Source organism: Sminthopsis crassicaudata, chromosome 1, assembly GCF_048593235.1.
Source record: "Sminthopsis crassicaudata isolate SCR6 chromosome 1, ASM4859323v1, whole genome shotgun sequence".
Taxonomy (NCBI): domain Eukaryota; kingdom Metazoa; phylum Chordata; class Mammalia; order Dasyuromorphia; family Dasyuridae; genus Sminthopsis; species Sminthopsis crassicaudata.
Genome location: NC_133617.1, coordinates 463,260,369 through 463,280,827, shown reverse-complemented (window position 1 = coordinate 463,280,827; position 20,459 = coordinate 463,260,369). Strand labels below are relative to the sequence as shown.

General features: G+C 37.4%; 1 protein-coding gene across 7 annotated transcripts in view; it reads right to left on the bottom strand.

Annotated features, from left to right (window-relative positions):
* The window catches only part of PALM2AKAP2 (PALM2 and AKAP2 fusion), a 485,619-nt gene that overhangs the window by 106,709 nt on the left and 358,451 nt on the right, over nucleotides 1-20,459 (bottom strand). Inside the window, exon 1 of one of the 7 annotated variants that reach the window (XM_074280846.1) lies at nucleotides 17,276-17,610. The exons of the other annotated variants lie outside the window; for them this stretch is intronic. The gene's annotated coding sequence lies outside the window, so the exon portion shown is untranslated. Of the gene's footprint in view, nucleotides 1-17,275; nucleotides 17,611-20,459 lie in introns of those variants that run through there. 7 annotated transcript variants of the gene reach the window in all.

Here is a 20,459-nt window from a genome sequence, read left to right as displayed (position 1 = left end):
GAAGTTACGAACAAGAGGACACAGAATGAGAAGGCGTTGGTGGGTTGGGTTCTATACAAACCCCAGAGTAGGCAAACAATGTATTGTTAAGGGTTAGTCAAAAAATTAAATAAGAAAACTTTTATTCAGGCATTTGTAAACATTAAAAGAGTATATAAATTTAAACTACCACATTTAAATTTCAGCTTTCATATAGCCTTGGCATTTGACACATCCTATATATAAAGGTAGCTAATCCAAGCCCTGGCTTCATTTTCCAACATCACCAATTATCTAAATCTTAGCAAGTTAGGATATCAATATCATAATTGGAGTGTCAACATCATTTTGGGCCTATCTTTTGTGGGTGTTATATTTATATTCATCCACAAATGTCACAGATACAAATTCTAAGTCAAAACAATGTGGTGAAATCACTTTAAATTCTCTGATTTTTTTTTATTATTATTATGTTCTTTATAATTGATTTGTAGGTAGCTTCTTAAAAAAAAAAAAAAAAGAACAGGTGGCACGAAAAGTTAATAGACTTACTTGACAGATTTTTACTTTGCTAGATTTGAAATGTAGTAATTTAAAAGTAATTTAGATTTTGTATTGATGAAAGTAACAATGAACAACCTTTAATGGTATTCCTATCACCTCCCAGGCGAAAGCTTACCATTTTTCCACCCACTTATACACCCATCTGTTCTTTAGTGTTCCTTAGGAACAAAATGATTGCCCATCAGTTTGGTGAGACACTGCTTAGTATAGTTAAAAATGCTGGGTATTTTCTGTGTATATGATGGAGTATATATAGTGAATGAGACTGGAAGAAAAGTACTTAGTGGAATAAAAGATAGCAAAAGGAGTTGGGAAGTCCCATTAAAAAGCATCCAAAAAAAAAAAAAAAAGGCATCCAAATTAGTAGAAATTTGTACAAATTAGTACAAATGTCCCCATGTTGATTTCCCCCCCTTTTTGTACTTTACTTTTAGCAGTCATTTTGTTTAAAGGAGTCCAAACAAATTTTTTAATACAAATATGGGCTTTATACTAAAACTAGGCAGATTAAAAACAGAAAGAAAAAAAAAAAAAGCCCTTAGGCTAATTTCCTTGTTTCACACATTTTAAATAAAATACATATGAGGAAATTTCAGTAATATATCACAGAAGTCAGAAACTAAAAAATTAGCACTCATTTTTTCCCCTCCAAATTGATTTCTTAAACATGGTAAGGTTCATGCTACTAAAAAATAATCATCACCAACATTTTTTGGTGGTTTTTTTAAAAAAATAAAGCTTTCTTTTAAATTTATTTTCTGAGTATTAAAGTTATTATTTGTTTTGGCCATAACAACTCATAAATACTATCTGATTTTTAGTGCAAGAGAAGGTCATCTAGCTAGAACTAGAAAAGATTTAGAGGACATTTAGTTTGCTTTTACTGAAGAAATTGAGACCTGAGATGTGTCTTGCTCAAGTTCATATGGATACTAACAGAACCAGAATTTGAACCCAGGTCCTCTGATTTCAAAAGTTACCACTCTTTGAACTGCAAATGTACTACATTGTACATTAGAGGACTATGTGTATGTAACCACACTGTTGAGATCACAGACCTTTGGAGTTCAGTCCAACTCTTAAAATACAACATTAATACAAGAACTCTTTTTCTAGATGTATTTTTTAAAATTATTTTTAAAAATGTTTTTTAAAAACATTTTAAACAAATGGCCCCCATGTTTCTATTTCCATTTTATTTCTCTAGCTGGTGGCTTGATAGACAAAGCATCCAGCCTGCAGTCAGGATGACTCATTTTTTAGAGTTCAAATCTGACTTCAGATATTTACTAATTGTGTGATCCTGAGCAAGTCACTTCATCCTGTTTGTCTCAGTTTCCACATCTCAGCAATAAGCTGGAGATGAAATGGCAAACCAACCTAGTATCTCTGCCAAGAAACCCCCAAATGAGATTACAAAGAGTTGGATTAGATTGAAATAACCCACTTATACTATCATTCATTTAAATACATCCTCCTAAAGTTCCCCATTCATGCTCAGATATACACCTGATTAACAAAAATGACAATAGAAAGGGATGGACTTCAGATTGTTTCTTTTATCTACAAATAACAAGTGATAAACATAAGCTAATAAGATTTCTAGAAATCATTTTTTAAAACTATTATGCATTCAATCTTAGTTTCACTCGAGTATGGAGTACTACTTCAGGATGTTGGAACCACAGAGAATCATTTTCACAAAGTAGATTTATTCCTCTGATGAGACAATAACCATTTAGTGGTGGGAATGTTACAGGGTGCAATTTGGGAGGGATTGCAAATATGCTATATTGTTATTTTTCATCTAATACAATGTCTTTAAAAAGAAATTAGATTAAATCTGTTACAATGCATCCTGCAATCTACAGTGATTATTACATGCTTAAATATTTTAACAATCTTTTGTTGAATAATTTCTACTAGTGTTTTCAAGCCGGCTTTTGATAGTGCTGCTTGTAATGTTTTTCACCTTCAGCCATGAAATAAAGTCAGGACTAACAAGGGGGCATTATGAAAGAGTCCCAGAGGTACTGAAGGTTGTGTGAGAAAGGCACTAGAGATGTATGATGGAAACAGGGTAATAAAGAAGCCAAGGTATCAAAGACCGACTTTTGCTGGACAACTACCAGGAAAACTTACTTTGATGTATCTGAGCTCATACCCATTGGGAGTATTTGGCAATTCAATTCCATACTTCAATGGAACTATCATCCAATGAGGGTATTTGTTCCAAAGGGAACCTTATAAATGATTTATTGTCTTCCACAGAAATATCTAAAACATTCCTATAGGGTAGGGAGATGATCATTAACATCCCTATTTCACAGTTCAAAAATATATCCTAAGGTGCAGAGTTAAGACAATTTACTTGTCTCAGAGGAAAATAAGTCTCTAACTCTATTCTAGCCCTTTCCTGGCCAGATTACACCACCTCATATTTTAAAATTTTTCACATTGCTATTAAGTCCTATGCTTTGTTTAGCAAGAAGACAGCTTACTAGGGAAATAGCAGCCTCCTCATTATGGGTGTTTTCTGATTGATTTGTTCACAGTTATGACTGAAAAAAAAACCAAGGACTAATCACTCTATCAGCAGATGGGGGGAAAAAATAGCATTAAATAAGCCTATTGATTCTCTAAGACTTCTATCTTATCTGATGAGTATCCCAAAGCACACAAATATGTTTGAATTAAACATGTCTGTGCACCAAGATACTGTCCAAAAAGGAGCCTTAAAACTCTTTTCTGGGCTGGGTATGTATCCCAAAGAGAAGAGAGGAAAAGACTACAAAAATGTTTGAGGCAGATCTTTTTGTGATGGCAAGGAATTGAAAATTGAGCAGATGCCTATCACTTGGGGAATGAATGAATAAGTTGTGGTATTTTAATGTAATGGAATACCATTTTTTTTTTTTTTTTTTGGCTGAAGCAATCTGGGTTAAGTGAATTGCCCAGGGTCACACCGCTAGGAAGTGTTAAGTGTCTGAGGCTACATTTGAACTTGGGTCTTCCTGACTTCAGGGCTGGTGCCACCTAGATCCCCCCCTGGAATATCATTCTTTTATAAGAAATGATAAGCAGGCTGATTTCCCAAAAAAAAAACCTGGAAAGATTTACATGAACTAATCTTGAGTGAAATAAGCAGATCTAGGAGAACACTGTACAATGTGATAGCAAGACTGAGTGATTACCAACTATGCTACACTTTACTCTTCTCAGCAATCTCAGCAAAACAGTTCCAATAGATGTGGGATGGAAAATGCCATCCACATCCAGAGAAAGAACTATAGAGACTGAATGTGGATTATTTTCACTTTTCCCCCCTTTCTTGTGTTTTTCCCTTTTGTTCTGATTTTTCACTGACAACAAGATAATATGGAAATATTTTAAATTATTATACATGTATAAGCTATATCAGATTGGAACTCAAAAATGAATACTAAAAACTATCTTTAAATGTAATTATAAAAGTGAAAAAAAACCTCATATTTGGAACCTGAGAGTCAGTTTGTATGAAAAGAATACTTTCTCTTACCTGGATATTTTAATGATAAGTTGAATACATTGTAAGGGGAAAAAAAGGGGGGAAGACAAAAGTTTTTTTGATTTTACATGAACATATAGATTTTGTTTGAGAAATATAGTAACATTTCATTCTAATCCACATTCATTTCATGTATTAAAAATCCCTTTAACCTTAAAAGATTTTTCTTGGACTTTGTTACTTAAGTAGTTTGTCAATTTCAACTGCCAAATATAACAGAAATGCCACATTATGCTGTCTTTCTGTATAGATAATATAAGAAAAGGGGAGTATAATACAATTTTGTTAATTACTGAGTTGTTAGGGACCGAGAATGCTATGTTAATCAATCATTTAAGAATACTAAGGATATACGAGAGATGTCAATTCTAATTAAATTTTGGTATCAAGCTCTTATGAGCAGAAACTGATAACTGGGTTAAGCCCAGTTTTATCTCTAATCTTTGTTGATTGAATCCCCAATAAAACAGCATTTTAAATGGGGGCAAGATTTTCAGAATTTTGCACAGAAGCCTACAAATGAATAACATTTAAAATATTATATGAAACATATTAGAAAATCCTACCTGGAATAGTAGATAGTTGGCCTCTAAGCTAGGAAGTTTCAAGTCATATATAAGTTAACACATATTAACTATCCAAGTCACTTAGTCATTCTTAGATCTTTTAGTTGGCCCTTTAGGAATCCAGTTCCATTGTCTAGTTAAAAGTAATATGAAACAAAACATCAAATCCCTGTGATGGTTTTATGAAAAACCATTTAATTATAGATTGTTACTTTTTAAAAGATGCTGATGGGGATTTTAGATATTTTCAAGAGCCTTAGAGACTTATTTTTATTTTTTCATTATATCTAATTTCATTTAATATTGATGAACTCCTAGTATTATACTTACCTGCTAAGGGGCAAAGAAAAAGGGTGAGAGGAAGGCAAATAGGAAAAAGCAATGAGAAGATAGCTTTAAGAAGATGCATTTATGAAAGAGGATGAAGGGCATGGAAATATATTGGTTAAAGGGAAAATATTAACAAACTGTTTCTGCATTCTCCCCCCAAATATTCATCTTTCCTTTAAGCCCTGGGAGAATATTTAATAAGAAAAAGGTTTCCCCATTTCCCCCTCTACACCTCCCCAGCCACTAGATGGCACAGTTGGTCCAAGACAATCATCTTGTTTGGGGGTAATTAAGGAGGCAACAGCCAATTTGTATGCTCTTATCTTAAAAAGCTTTTACCTGCTTTGTTCAGTTTATTCCCCATTGCACTAGGCACTCAGTAAAGTTAGATAAATGTCTTTCATCTATTTAACTTGATTACATAGCTTCCATGCTTTTCTGGGAAGGACTAAGTCTTAAAGTTTTTATTTTTAAAATTTATGCCCATTTTCTTGGCACTCTGTGGGCACAGTAAATATTATTTGATTATTATCTCTAAGCCTAACTTCACTGGAGATATCCTGATATCTGGAACACAAAGCTCTGTCTGAAAGGTGAGATTTCTTTGGATATATGATAAGCAGATTATATAGGCTTTCTTGGGCATGAGGCTGGTGGTTTCATCCTTTTCCCACTCCCCCAAAAGTAATCATGTAGTTTGGATAATTATCTGTTCTGGGGGACTCCCAGGAAAAAGAACCTCAGAAATTCTCCATAAATGGTAGGAATTCCTATAACAATGCACAGTGAAAAGAGTATTGTATTTGGAATGAGAAGACCGGGCTGGATCCTGTAAAAATTTCTTACAATTGGAGTATCCTTGGTAAATGCTTAACAGCCAGATGTGGGGGGGAGGGGGGGAGAAGGACTAGAGAAAGTATGGATTTAAGATACTTATTAGATATATTCTGCTTTTTTGGTGTCTTGATTTATATTATAGGGTTTGTGGATTTCCAAAATACTCACAATGAATGGGCTCTCCAATCAGAGCTGAATATAACACTGCTATACACAAGTCTAAATCTATGCTCCTTTGGTACCATGCTCGTTACTTCCTTCACCTTCCCTAAACTCATTATTCTCTCCCTCTTCTCTAGAAATCCTGTATTGGGAATACAATTCAATAAACAATATTAAGTGCCCACTCAGTGTTGTTATTTATTATTTGGGTGAACTTGAACAAGTCATTTAATCTCTGAGCATCTATTTCCTATTTCCTCATCTGTAAAATGTAGGGATTGGGAAAGATGTTTAAAGTATACTTCTAGATCTAAATTTATAAGACTATGGTCCCATTTCCATTTCCATAGCAAAATAAAGTGCTTTGAGATATCTGAGACCAGAATTAAAGATAAAAAGGACAAGAAAAGATGACATATAAATTGGAGGGATCTATGGAAAGGATAAGAACTCTTCCCTAAGGCCCCCCTTCTACTATAAAGACCTACCCTAGCACAATTCACATATATGTGTGTGTGTGTGTGTACACATACATGTGTGTATACGTATGTGTGTGTGTCTGTGTATCTTTATTCTTAGAACAATTACCACCAAGTTTTTGTTTTTAGTTTTGTATGTCTAATCCTTCTATTAAATTCTAAGTTTCCTGAGGGCAGGATCTTACCAGATCTAGTCACCACACAATTTGAACTGAATGACAGAATAAATGAAAAAATTAAAATTCAGTAGGCAAAGGAAACAGGCCAGAGGATAAAATGGATAATGTCATGGAAACTATAAACATAAACTTGGGACAGATTTGAGACATAGTGGAGGATATAAGGGCTTGGAGTGCTGTGTCCATGAGGTCCTGAAAAGTAGGACACAACAGCAAAAACACAAAGAGGAGGAGGAGTACATTCCAGACACCTAGGAAACAACTGCAGGAAAGCAGAAAAATGTAACACTGATTGGGGGAAGTCAATTTGACTAGTGCATGGAGTATAGAGCAAGGAATTAATTGTATGAATTTGTATTGGGCTTTGAATGGCTGGCAAAGCCCTTTACATTTTACTCAGGTTTCCCTTGTTTGGTTAAGGGAATACCCTGGGGCTCCACCTAATTCTACTCAGAACCACAGAAGGTAGCTCTGGGTGTCGCCTTCCTTCCCCCACTTCCCAATCAGGGACATGGTCACATGTGCATTCAGCAAATACTCAACTATGACTGTTCCTTCCCCCAAGGAGTTACAGCCAGCTTTCCCTATCTTACATCCTTTATGCTTGTCACAGTGGAACATCTGTCATCCTTTTGGATGCTGAGAATTGTTTTCATAATTAAATGTATGATGAAAAGAATATTTCAAAACAATGTACACATTGTGATTTCATACAAAAGCAATGTCCACCCACTCTCCCCCTGTTCCGCCTCTCTGCCGCATTGAACACTAATGTGAACTTTCCTCAAAAAAGGGAAAGAATCCAGAGCTGGGGAATACATTCTCAAGTGTTTGGTCTTATGTTCTCTCTCTTTATTCCTTCCTTTTCAGAAGCACACGAATTTAACTAAGCTGCTCTGGCTTTTTTGCCATTCTTTGGAAAGTTGAAATGAACAAATGCAGAACACAGTCATTTTTGCCAGCCTAGTATATTATTATAGTTTGGGGATCACACAGCAGAAACTTAAGTATGTATTTTAATTCCTTTAGAAAGAGGGCATTTCAATTTTGGAACCAATAACTATTTGAGTTAGCCAGTATCTTGACTGATGGATTTTTTTCTCACAAATCCTCAACCATATAAAATAGAGCAAGATGCGACAGTGGCATATTTCTAAAGCTTCCAATCTATGCTGCCTGGCTCTCACAAGCTTTTACGACAGAAAATGAAGCAAGTTGTTGCTTTATTCCTCTGGATGACATCACCTTAAATGAAAACTGATGAAGTCAGCCAAGGAATTAGAAAATCGAACGTGGGCCAACCTGGAAGGCTAAAATACTCATTTGGCCCTCCTCCCCAGATATATACTTCAGGAAAGGGTTATAGCTAAGAAGGGCCATAAAAAATAAATAAAAATTAATTACTAACTATATATCAGGCAGGCAACCTGGCTTATTGGATATAGAATAGGCCTTGAAACCAGGAGCTAGTCCTGGCTGGTATGTTCTGGCTGTGTAACCTCAGGCAAATCATAACATTTCAATGCTTTAGAAACCTCTTTAAGACAATAAGTAGCAGAGGGAGTTTCCTAGCCAAATACTTTCAGTTCCTATTCTTGTTGAGAGTACCACCATCCTCCCAATTACCCAGACTCACAATCTAGCTTTGATCCTCAACTTTTCCCCCTCTCAACTTCCCCAATATACAATCTGTTGCCAAAGTCTGTTAATTTTACCTTTTTAACATCTGTCATACATGTCCCCTTCTCTTCTCTGACAGTTGCTACCACCCTGGTACAGACCTCTATCACCTCACTTCAATAGCTCCTGTTGGCCTCTTTAATCTCTATTTTAGTCCATTCTCCACTTAGCTGTCAAAGTGATCTTCCTAAAGCCCAGGTCTATCCATGTGACACCCTCCCTCCCAATCCATCCATCCATAAACTCCAATGATTCCCTATCAGGTTTAGGATCAAATATAAAATCTCTGACATTCAAAGTCCTCCCTAACTGTCTTCTAACATCTTATATCATTCCCCTTTTAGAACCAGAGATACTGGCTTCCATGCTATTGTACATACTAAATACTCCATTTCCTATTCTGGGCACTGTCACTAGCTGAACTTCATGCATTTTTTCATTTTTTCCAGCTTTTTTTCATTTAGAATCCTACCTTCTCAAAGTTCAATGCCCTTCAATTCTTCACACTTATTTTTATTTATTGATTAATTTTGAGTGACTTGCCTAAGGTCATGCAGCTAGTGTCAAGTGTCTGAGGCTGGATTTGAACTCAGATCCTCTTTATTCCTTACCACCTAGCTGTCCCTTAGAAAAATATTTTCCAATCCTGTATTATTTCTAATATATTTTCTCTGTTGATTATTCTCAATTTATCTTGTCTACAGCTTGTTTGCATGCTGTCTCCCCTCCATTAGATTGGGAACTTCTTGAGAGCAGACTGTCTTGCCTTTTCTTGTATTCCCAGTACATAGTAATCACTTAATATTTATTGATTGACTGCTAGGCACTATACTAGGCTCAGGATACAAAGACAAATATGGAAGTCCCTTTCTATCAAGGAGTTTCTATACTATTAGGAAATAAAACACAGACATAAACATAGTGCAATTTTAAGCTTTGATAAGCTTAAAATAGCTTAAAACTACATTAAGTCTTTTGGGATGTGTTATATGTCTATAGTTATATATAAAAGAAACACAAAGTAATTTTCTTTTTGACTGGAGAGGGAAGGAGAGAAATACTAACAACTAATGAGAACTGTACTTTAAGAATTCTAAGGGGATTGAGTGCATCCTAGATATAAATATTCAAAGGCACTAAAATGGAATATGAAATATTAAATAAAATGATAAAAATCTATGAATGGTTCACTGCTCCTGTAATCTCTTGGACGTTTCTAGCAGCTAGAGCAGAAGAGAGTTAAGTGCCACTAGATCATGATTTAGAGCTGGAAACCACCTTAGAGGTCAACTAGTCCAACCTCTTTTTACTGCTACCAGTTTGAGGTTTCTCAAAATGATCAAATAAAAAACTAAAACTTGAGGTAGCTAGGTGGCATGTGACCCTGGACAAGTCACTTAACCCCAACTGCCTCAGCAGAAAGGAAGGAAGGAAGGAAGGAAGGAAGGAAGGAAGGAAGGAAGGAAGGAAGGAAGGAAGGAAGGAAGGAAGGAAGGAAGGAAGGAAGGAAGGAAGGAAGGAAGGAAGGAAGGAAGGAAGGAAGGAAGGAAGGAAGGAAGGAAGGAAGGAAGGAAGAAAGAAAGAAAGAAAGAAAGAAAGAAAGGAAGAAAAGAAAAGAAAAGAAAAGAAAAGAAAAGAAAAGAAAAGAAAAGAAAAGAAAAGAAAAGAAAAGAAAAAACTAAAACTTCCATGTTTGCATTCATGGTTTCTCATATATACTAGGTTAACTTCTTTTAGATTTTTGTTGTTTATTCATTCCCACTTTATCCACATTTAAAAAACACTTTTCTTTCAAATGCCTATGCTTAACAAAAAAAAATGTTTTTAATTCAAATGGGTAAAATTTGGCAAATTTGGTGACTTACCATTCAGTGCTAATACTTCTTTTTTTCTTTCATTTGTCAGCAAGTTGGAAGATAAAGTGAAATTGAAATGTACATCTTACAAATATCACCTGCATTTACAATCCCATGTACACAGCAGACTTTGTGGACCAACACAAGTCATTCCACTTCCTCTGATGTGGCTGTGAATGGCTAACTTCTTTAAAATTATTCAGCAAGGGGACAGGTAGGTGGTGAAGTAAAGAGAGCACTACCCCTGAAGTCAGAAAAACACGAAATTCAAATCTGGTCTCAGACACTTAACACTTCCTAACAGTGTGACCAAGAGCAAGTCACTTAACCCCAATTGCCTCAAGGGGAAAAATTATTCAGTATTGTGCATATTTGTGAAGAAGCAGAAACCTACCAAAAAAAAAAAAAATGAAGCTACAAAATTTGTTTTATCTGTACTCAAGAAAGGGATAAGATTTTGGTTAATTTGATATTCTGATTAACTCAAAATCCCTCTTTTCAATGAACTACCTTAGCAAGGAAGGTATAGAGGACTAGTTGATGACCAAGAATCTTTAAAAAAAAAAAAAAAATTATTTAAGCTTTTTATTTTCAAAACACATGGATAGATAATTTTCAACATTCACCCTTGCAAAACCTTGTGTTCTAATTTTTCCCTTCCTTTCTCCTTCCCCTCCTCCCCTAAATGACAAATAATCCAATGTATGTTAAACATGTGCAATTCTTCTATATATATTTCCACAATTATCATGCTGCACAAGAAAAATCAGATCAAAAAGGAAAAAAATGAGAAAAAAAAAGCAAACAACAATAAAAAGAGTGAAACAATCCCCACAGTTCTCTCTCTGGGTGCAGATGGCTCTCTTCACTACAAGATCATTGGAACTTGCTTGAATCATCTGATTGTTGAAAACCATATCCATCAGAATGAATCATTGTATTAATCTTGCGGTTGCCATGTACAATGATCTCCTAGTTCTGCTCACTTCACTTAGCATCAATTCATGTAAGTCTCTCCAGGCCTCTCTGAAATCATCCTGCTGATCATTTCTTATAGAACAATAACATTCCATAACATTCATATACCACAATTTATTCAGCCATTCTCCAACTGATGGGCATCCATTTTCTTGCCACTACAAAAAGAGCTGCCAAAAACATTTTTTGCACATGTGGGTCCCTTTCCCTCCTTTATAATCTCTTTGGAATACAAGCCCAGTAGAGACAACTGCAGGATCAAAGATGCACAATTTGATAGCCCTTTGGGCATAGTTCCAAATTGTTGTCCGGAATGGTTGAATCAGTTCACAACTCCACCAATAATGTATTGGCGTTGGTGTCTCAGTTTTCCCACATCTCCTCCAACATTCATCATTATCTATTTTTGTCATTTTAGCCAATATGAAGGGTGTATACTAGTACCTCAGAGTTGTCTTAATTTGCATTTCTCTGAGATTATCAAGAATCTTACAATCTTACAAAATCTTACTTTTTCAACCTTAGAGCTTACTAAATAATAAATATGGTAATGCTGGTAATAATAGCCTCTATTTGTATAGCATCCACTATATGCCAGGCATTTTATAAATATTTAATCTTCAAAACCACTTTGGGAAGATATATTATTATTCAGTTGAGGAAATGGAGGCAAATATGCAAATAGGCAAATATGATCTCTGCCCAAGGTCAAAAAAACTAGTCTCAGCCTCAGTTTCCTCATTTATAAAATAGGGATATAATAGTACTTCTTGTGAGAAACAAATGAGATAATAATTGTGCACATTTCCTGGGAGTGAAGAAGACCTTTTCATGTTAGCTATTATAATTAAATTTCTGAGACTTGACTTAAACTCAAGTTTTCCAAACTCCAGTCCCAGGACTCTATCCACTAAGCCACCCACCTAAAGACATTCAGTACTTCCTCCATTGTTTGACATTCAAAGTCTTCCACCAATTTGATGCCACCTTAATTCAATTCAAATGATATTTCCCTCCTGAAGCCTTCCCTGATGCCAATAGTTGATATGGCCTGTTCCTTTTTACCTTCACATAATTTGATTTGTACCTCTCTAATAACTTATACATGCATTATTATCTATTAGTAGTTGTGTATTTTTGTCTTATTCACATCCTAGACTTTAAATTGTTGATTGGACATGTATTTTCTCATCAAAATGTATACTAGAAATGATAAAGATTTCATTCAAGAGAAAACTCTTATCAGTTTTCTCCTCCTAAACAAAATAAGAATACTATTCCTCAAATCTGATATTTGGACCCAGGTCCCCTAATACCATGTACTTTTTCTATTCTATCAAAATTCCCTGATTAAACATTTTTAGTTATCATAATTTAGTGTCTTCCTCTTTTATACATAATAAATCAACCAGACTATATTTGTCATTTTAAAAATTTCTCTGCATCAGTAAAGTAGTGATGCTTTACATATATATATATATATATGTTTTTAAGATTTTAAACCAAATATCCTCAGTGGGATTTATAGTATTCTAGAGATATAAGATGTACCCAAAAGAAAACCAACACTCAATAGCCTGATAGACTTCAACTTTTTAAAGAATGTACATGGGGGCAGCTAGGTGGTGAAGTGGATAGAACACAGCCTCCCTCGCTCCCCCCAGTTCAAATCTGGTCTCAGACACTTAGCACTTCCTAGCTGTGTGACTCTGGGCAAGTCACTTAACCCCAGCCTCAGGGGAAAAAAAAAAAAAAAAAAAAGAATGTACATTATGTTCATCTATTTTAGGCCTAGTCACCTGCAAATAGATGATGATGGTGATGATGACAACAGTAACAATCAATTAAATTATAAATAACATTTTAAGCTTTGTAAAACTTTTTACAAATATTACCTTACTTGATTTACATTACAACCCTGGGATTTTAAATCTGAGGAAACTAAAGCAGGCAGAAGTTAAAGGACACATCCAGGGTCCATTGTCAGTAAGTACCTATGGCTGGGCTAGACTCAAACCCACAAGGCCAGTACTCTTATCTGTGCTATCTAGTTGCCTATGTTATGACACCAATAACAAAGATACAGTGATAATAGTAATAAAGAGTAAGTGTCATATTTTGTATACAGTAAAGGTATTGGAAAGCTTTAAAAATTTTTTTTATTTGATTAATCATTTTAAATTCCCAATTGCTGGTTTAGAAATCCTGAAAGCAATAATTTAAGCAAAGATAGGCAAATGAGACTTTGGTGAGGTTAAATATCAAAGCTAAATTTAAAGGAAACTAAGTTTAGGGGTTTTATCCCCTAATTGATTGTATAATGATGTTGTGGGAAATTAAGAATGGAAGAATGGAGACAACTCTCAATCTGACATGTTTCCATTTTAAAAGTAAGCACTATTTCCAAATGGATTTTATGACAATGGTCTCTGGAGCTTAAAAAAACATTTTTAAACAGAAAGAACCAAGCAGATCCAACCATTGACCAACAGGATCACAATGAATATAAGGGCCTCCAAACCAGTGAACATTTCTGTTTTTGTTTTTGTGGTTCCCATTTTTTTCTTTCTAAATAAAAGGCATGTGAATGCTAATTTCTTTTTAACTTTCACTATCTGAAACACTTTCAAGCAGCAGATTAGCTTCAAGTGACACACTGATAAATAGGGACTGCTAATAAACTTAGTCTGGGGGAAATGTGCCATGAAATTTTTAAAAATGCACTTTTAGGGGTGTGTGTCATTTTTCAGTCATTCGAAGTTTGCTTGGCAAAGACATTTGAGTAGTGTTGCCATTTCTTTTCCATTTTTTTTTACGGATGAGGAAACGGAGGCAAACAGGTAAAGTGACTTGCCCAGCCAGGGTCATACAGCTAGTATGTGTCTGAGAATGGATATGAATTTAGAAAGATGAATCCTCCTGATACACAGTGAATACACAGATGCCCCAATTTTATTTTTAATTTTCATTTTTAAAGGATAAATATTAGAATCTGCCCTGGACTATTTAAAAGATAACCACCACTACCAAAAAATAAAAACATAGCCGGGTGTTCTTGTGGGTGTAATTCTCCCACATTAAATAATAAAGTTAAATAATACAATAAATGGTATATCTTATTTGCAATTCCTGAGGCTGAGTCAATAGGACAAAGTTTGTCAAAGTGAAATAGATTTGGATGACTTAGGAGAATACAACAAAATTCAGTTAAGGTGAGCCCTATACCAGCTGACATGATTAAGTTATGAGAGAATAGCTATTTCAAAATGTCCATTTCATCTCAAAATAAAGCAATCCTTCTCATCTTGCCCTCAAAATTATTATAATTAGTAAACTGATATCAACTCTGCTCATTCCAAATGCAAACTATTAACATCCCCATCACATATACACAAGTAATGGATAAGCTAGTTAGTGATGTGTTTGTGTGTGAAGACCCCCAGCTTTGCATCTTCACTTCTGTTTATGACTAATTATGTTGCAACCCAAATAGTTACAGGATGTGTGTAATACCCACTCATAAGTGAAACTGTCCTTTAAGGAAATGGCAAATGGTCATGGCTGGAGACAATGAGCTCATGAGTGAACACTGTTTTGAAACCATTTCTGGCCCTTAAACTTCCACACAAGGCAAAGGGGGAAAAAAAAAATAGCAAAGCAAACTCATTAGCAGGTGCAGATTTTTTCCAGGCATATTTTTTACATTTCAAATCCTCTTTATGAAGTCTATGAAGAGTGGGAGTGGGGTAGAGGTGGAATAATTAAAATGTAAACATTTAACTGGTTGAAGGAAGTTTAATCTAAGCCAGTAAAAGTAGCTTTCAAATTCTGGAGGCAGATCTACATATTCATTCTGAGACTGTTAATATCCCAGCATTTAAAATGCTATTTCAGCCAGTTCATTCATGGAATGAAATGCAGCTATTTGGAATACTAGATGTAGACAAAGAGTTAGCTCTCAGATAAGAAATACATTGGAAACACAATGAATAAGAAGTCCCCTTTCAAATGAAAAAACAAACATGCAAGCAAAAAACAATGAGCTACCTCCAAGTTCCTTGCTCACTCAATGTTTCAAACTGCATGGGAAAAAAATGCTCTATAGAATCTTTCAAAACATGGACAGTATTGCATATATAAAAAAAACATCAATACCAAACTATTAGTGTTATATGGGATCCTTCACAAGGTCTACATAGGAAATGTTGCACACTATTTAAAAACTGACAGGCTACAATGCACTATAGACCTTATCAATTAAGGCTCCATTACCTCACTCTGCACCATTCATACTAACACATATCCCTAGCCTCTCTCAGCTTATTTTGGGTGGAGAGTTTACTGCTATACAGCAGGCATATCAACAGTAAAATGCACCACAGAATGTTAGCCAGTTTGAATTCCAGACTTGAGGTTTCAATAACCTAATTTGATATTTCATTCTTCCTGTCTTTTTTTTTCTCTCCTCAGCATATCACACACTACCTCCTGGTACCAAAAGCAAAAGATCCTATTTTTTCTTCTAGCATCATTCAATCCTACAACTGTAACAAATTCTGCAACCTTGCTCCACTATTAATACAGTGTACCCTTATTTCTATTCTTTTCAAAACTGGCACCTGAAATCCAAATGCCTTGTCCCCTCATTTTTACCATCACTTCTCAGGCAAGGCGGGCGCATTCACATTTATTCTATCAGTGTATCACCTAGTAACTACTGGAGACAAAAAAAAAAAAAAAAAAAAAAAGAGTTCCAGTTTTTGATTCCCCCCAAACAACACAAGAACACTTATAATTCTCAATCTCAGGAGAAATTTGCCCATGGACATCCAAGAAAGCTTAGGAAATCACCTTCCTCCCTCAAGGCAGGCAGAAACAAACAGAAAACAAAAAGTCCCTTAATCCAGTCCACTTATAATAGCTATCCCAAACTGCTGTTCCTTTAGCTCTAACTTCCACTAACAATTTCATATCAGGATTCAATCGTCATGATAACTTCTAAAAGATGATAGTTAACGTTCTTTTCTCATATTTCTTTTACTTGGTTATTTTATTTTAAAATATTCTAGCAAAGGAAATAGTGTGGTGGCTGGTACCTGTAAAGCTGCAATATATTACTAATATGTAAGTCAAGTGGCCAAAAAATAACGTAAAGTCCATCACCAAGAACATGTGTGACTAGAAAAGGAGATGGATGGGCAGAATGCTGCCTGGAACCCCTGAGACATTCAGACATTTTCGAAGGGAAGCTTCCAGTCTCATTAACGATAGACTCAGGGAAGTCTTAGAGACGTATGTGGGAAGAATCACCAGGATGAAAATACACAAATGGGCTTCCATTGGTCTTGGGTGAAGTGAATAATCGCACAAATGACAACTTGCACCTGCAGAAAAGACTACTTACACTGATTCTGTGGGGTAAGGTGAGAGGAGGGCTAACTTTGTTTTTAAATAAAGACAGAACTAGGAAGGAGGCCTACGGCACAGTTAGGTGAACCCCCTGTGGAGAAAATTCCTGGGAGGGCAAGCTCCTCTCGCACACAATAAGGGCTGGCCAGGAGGAGTTTTGATCTGTCCCACTATGGGGGGATAGCCGTACCGATGGGATTCCAGATCCACTGACTATTGGAGTATATAGAACTAACTAGCTCAACTACAAACACAATTCGAAATTCTAAGGGTCACTTCTTTCCCGGCAATCCAGGCCACAAATCCACACGTCCTGGAAGACTTCCTTGTATCCCAACACACAGCAGCAGCTCCTTATAAAACTCTTCCGAAACTTGCCCCAGGCAGCCCTCAACCAAGATATGTCTCCCTTCAATCGGACCTCAAAACCTCTGGCCAAGCGGACTGTCCCTAGCTACTTTTATTCCTTCCCTCAAGATATTACAAAAGAGGTTCCCTCTCAATCTCTAGACTCCCTTTCCCTTTACCAGAGAAAGAAGCGGTACAGGAAAGCCCTCTGCTCCCCGCCCCCCACTCCTGGGGAGTTACTAGCTGTAGACTCCCCCTCCTCCCCCAGAGAGAAAGGAGACAGGGTGGGATGCCCCGGACCGGCCGGTCCCCCACACTAAGGGTGCGGGGGAGATCCAGGTGCCCACCGCGAGATACCCACCTCTTAGTTGGGCCTGGGGGATCCCTCGGGTTGAGATTCCAGGTCCCGGGCTGCCACCACCTCCAGCTCCTGGAGCACCCTCTCCTTCCTCTCACTTCCCGGGCTAACAACTCGGGGGAAGCAGTTTGGGGGAGATTGTGGCAACCCCTCTGCGGGGGGCGTTCGCGGCCGCAGCCCGCTCGGCTGACACGGAGCGCCGCGCCGCGGGCAGAGCCGCCGCCGCCGCTGCGGTGTCCTCCTCTCCTTTCTTCCCTCTCCTTAATCGCCTCTCTCCCCCCCTCCCCCCCCCTTCTTAGCCCGCTACTCCTCCTCCCTTCGAGCTCCCGGTCCTCCCCTCCTCGGCCTCTCCGCAGCTACTGAAGAATAAATAAATAAATGAATGAATGGGCGAAGCCCGCAGGGGGCGGCTGGCAGCCAGTCCTGGGGAGGCTTGGCTCGGGGTGGGGTTAGCGCGCGTCCTCCCACCGCCTGGCGGGGAGCCCCGAGGCTGGAGCCGGCGGCCTGCGCGGCTCCCGCGGAATGGGAGATGCGGCGGTCTGCTCCGCTCGGACCGGCCTGCCCCGTGGTGCTTTGTGCTTCTGGGACCCTGCCGGCTGGTGAGGCTCTCCATTGTCCCTGTAACACGTGCGCCTCTCTGTGCTTCTGCACTGGGGAGACCCGGGCATCTGCTTTGGCAGTCCAGGTGGCTTATACTGGGCAATGAGCACTGTTTAAGCACCTACTATGTACCTAGCAATGGAGCTACAAAAAACCCTCTTCTCCAGGATTCTTTGCTTACGTGGTTTTTTGTTTGTTCGGTTTTTTTGCTATTGTTATCCGTAGGCACCTAGCGCTGGAAAAGATCTCCAAGGCCTCGGCTCCTTTTACCTACCAGAAAACTGACGTTCTATAAGAGACTTGTTCACAGTCACAGACACAGATGCGGATAAGGATTTGATCCTAGGTCTTCCGATTCCAAGTCTCCTCTCTCTGAATCTCTATGTCTTCAATAACTTGGGGACAGTCTGTTGAGGCACCCTCCCTTCCGTCCCCCTTCCCCCAACACACACGGGTAAATAGTAGATTTCTATAAATAAGTCATAGCAATGCATGTTTTAAGATTGAAAGATGGCCAACTGTCTCACATGAAAATGTCTTCCTCTTCCCTTACCTCCTATTCACGCTAATACACCTTCTTGCATTCTTTGAAAATTGGTTGTCTGGGGCTTAAAAATGAATCATCACTCAAGGCAAACTTGAGATGGCCAAAACCAAAACAAAACAAAACCCCACCACCTCAAGCCCTCAGCAATCTCCTTTCTGCTTAATAGCCACTGTTGTTCTGAAAGAGGCCCATGGCTTCTGGGAGGTCACTTGGTATGCAAGTGGAATTGGATTTGAATGAAGAAGCGCTGTGCAAGGTTGTCTGCCTTACTTTCCTCTCCAGAGCCATCGGGGTCCAGTGCCAAGATATAGATTAAAACGACTGAGTTGGCACTGGGTAAAATGGGGAACCTTGGCCTTTTTAACCAAGGTCTTCAGCAGGTCGCTCAGTTTGATTGAGGCTTCACCCATTCAGTGAATAAGACTAGGGAGCAATTGAGGCAGAGAATATCTTTCACCTAATCCAAGAGAATGTAAATGCACAAATGGGAGGGGAAGACCCTTTAGGGCTTCTGTCCTGCTATTTACATTAAAGCTGAGTCAATCTAGACCCAAAGACCAAATAGGAAGTGACCTAGGACCTATAGATGACCAATGAGAATCAGAATGATTTTGGTTTAAGGCATGGTCCTTAAGAAATCTAGCCAGTAAACAGGAAGGGAGGGAAAGAAAAGGGATGGAGGGAGGGAGGAAGAGGAAAGAAGAGAGGGAGGGAGAGAGGAAGGAATCTTCCAACTGACCAATTCCATTCTGTGAACCAGTTTTACTCACAGAGGTTGTTGTGACTTCAGAGAGGTGATGCCATGACATGCAAATGAATTGGATTTGAGTGAGGGAGGGATGTGCAAGGTCACCTGCCTCACTTTTCCCAACTGGGTCCAATGGCAAGATATAGATCAATACAACTGGAGATGGCTCTTCCGTGGCAGCTAAGTGGCTAGGGAACAAAGCACCAGCCCTGGAGTCTGGAGAACTTAAGTTCAAATCCAACCTCAGACGCTTAACATTTACTAGCAGTGTGACCCTGGACAAGTCACTTAACCCCCATTACCAGAATGAAGATGAGATAAATTATAGATGATGAAGAATCTCACAATGTTGTTCATATGCAGACTACTATTTTCAGCCAGAAGAAAGCAAGCAAGCAAGCTTAATAGCTACATTCAGTTAAACTATACAAGTATGATTCATTTATCTTCCTATTTGCTATTATAGTTTTAAATGGTCTGAACAATTAAGTACATTTTTTTTCTATAGATGACAATCCTACCATGACAATTCTTACTCTTTCAATTCGATTCAACAAATATTTATTAAATGTCTAATATGAGCAAGATACTGATAAATACAAAAACAAAAACTGTTCCTATCTTCAAGGAGTTTGCTGAAACCATTTAAAAACCCATTCCCCAGAATGCCCAGGCAAAATTTTGGAGTTTACCTATGATCACAGTCATCTAGAACATTGAGATTTTTAAAGATCTATCTAGCTGACCCAGCAACAAGTAAAAAATATTTGACCACAGGTCCTGAACATCCTTTTACAGGTTCTGTCATTTTGTTGAGTTGCCACAGATCAAATAAGTACAGCAGCAATTACAAATAATGGCCATGAGGAGCAGCTTGGTGTCCCAGTGGAGAGAGAAGACCTGAGTTCAAATGTGGCCTCAGACACTTTACATCTAGCTGTATGACCCTGGGCAAGTCACTTAACCCAAATTGCCTTAGCAAACAAAAATAATAATAATGGCTATGAAATAGGATATTTAAAATGGGATCCAATTAATAAGCACTTATTATATACAAGAGCTTGTGCTAAAAGCTGAATGAACAATGAAAACAAGGAAAAAAAATTGGTTCTTACCCTCAAGGCTTTTTTAATCCAATATGTATAGTGAAATCCATATGATGCATTTTTTCCCCATATAATTTACCTCCAGAGCCTAATTCATTTCTTTAGGATTTCTTTTTCCTCATTTAAAGCAAACCTATTTCTTCTTTTTTTTGTTATGTCATTTCTGTTATTTTTAACTATTAGATT